Source organism: Rhipicephalus sanguineus, chromosome 3 (assembly GCF_013339695.2).
Source record: "Rhipicephalus sanguineus isolate Rsan-2018 chromosome 3, BIME_Rsan_1.4, whole genome shotgun sequence".
NCBI classification, from domain to species: domain Eukaryota; kingdom Metazoa; phylum Arthropoda; class Arachnida; order Ixodida; family Ixodidae; genus Rhipicephalus; species Rhipicephalus sanguineus.
Window position 1 is genome coordinate 136,246,466 of NC_051178.1, and position 1,902 is coordinate 136,248,367.

The following is a 1,902-nucleotide window of genomic DNA, read 5'->3' on the forward strand; positions in this document are numbered from 1 at the left end:
CGCAACGTCGTGGGTTCGATTCCCAGCGGGTATCTTTTTCTTGGTTTTTTCTTTCTCACCCGTTGGCGTCCATTTTATCAACGTCATATCCGTGACGGATGTACTTGGTGGACCCCGGCATAAAACACTTTCGTGTTAAAAAAATATTCGGATTGTCGCTCTAAATAAAAATACTGGTGTCAAGAAACCTAAAACGAGTATTGTGGTGCCTGGGAATGCATCGTATATATTTTAATTAACGCTACCTTGAAAAGACACTTTCGGTTTCGATATCGAGGGGGCGGCTTCTCAGTGACGTTTCATAGCAGTGTGACGTCACGGTGATACAGAAACTCGCGACGTACTAGCGGTAAATCCGTCATCTGCTCGTGGTGCACATAAACAACGATGAATGAATTGTTGTCCAGTGACCCTGACATTGATTTGTACGATTTAGGCTGCATGCAGGACGCAGAGCTCGAAAACTCGGAGGAACTGTCTTGACTCGTCGGGATAATGTCCATTGCAGTGGGGCTGACTTGCAGATGCTCATCGACGAAAACTTCAAAGTCAGATTAAAATATTTATACGTGTTCTCCGGCTCCGGTGTGTGGACAGTGTTGACACTGCATACCAAGAAAACGAAAAATGTCTCTTTTGCGGTGTCTCAAAGTCGTGTCAGTACTCCTTTAAGTTTAAGAAACAGATAATCACTACACACCAAACGCCAAGGATAAGCGGCCCACTTGTGCATATGAGACGACTTGGCGTTTATTCAGATCAGATTCTACTGTTGTTTGTCACGTGAAGTGCCGATATTGCCTGGATCTGGGCCTTCAATTTCGATTATTAATATCTCAATTTACGCGTGTCTTTTGAGATTTATGACGATGCGTGTGTCATAAATTGTCACGTCCTAAAAATTTTATATGAAAACAACTTCCCTAAAATTCAAAATATTTAATTGTTGGGCTAGTTGGTTCAGCATATCTGGTTGGGAGAGCGAAGGCTTGGAAGGAAGGACAAGACCACACAGATGAACAGACGCTAAACTTGCAACTGAGTTTATTTCGAAAGGCATCTCACCACGAAAGCGTATGCGCAGACGCGTCACAGCAGATTGTCACACACCCGATAACAAATTCCTGGGAAAGAGCGCGTTTACAAACTACGATAACGTGGAAGGGTTGATAACGTGGAAAAGCTGATCAAAGAGTTCATCGTCACCGAGAGCCCGCTAATAAACGTCTTTGCAATTTGGTGGAGGTGCTGTGCCCTTTAACAACTACGGTCTGCATTCGATGCCCTTGGAGCTTCGATCCCGTACCGTGCCTTCTACAATGACTCAAGATCCCACCCAGCAAACGCTTCTTCTTGCGCCTGTCCAGGTGTCCCCCGCATCCGCGACCCTCCTGTCTTCACCGGCGCGGATGGCACCGACGTCGAGAACTGGCTCGCGATTTACGAGCGTGTGAGCGTTCCCCATAAATGGACGAGACAGGCAAACTGAGTAACCTCGTTTTCCACCACGCGGGGGTGGCAAGCCTTGGTAAAACAACCACGCATCCGATTTCGCTACGTGGGGGGGTTTTCATTCACCGCCATCATCGACGGTTTGGCCGCCCTGCCGTTCGCAAGCTGCAAGCCGAACAGCGTTACGCGAAGCCCAGCAGGCCGGCGAGTCTTTCACGAGCTACATTGAAGACGTGCTCGACTTGTGCAGAAAGCAATGCGACAATGTCTGAGTCCGACAAGATCCGGAACGTTATGAAAGGCATCGACGACGATGCCTTCACCATGCTGCTCGCCAAAAACACTCGCACTGTGGCAGAGGTCATCACACTGTGCCAAAGCTACGAGGAGCTGCGCCGACAGCGGCTGATGACGCATCGACCTCCATCACGCGACGCCGATCTCGCTGGC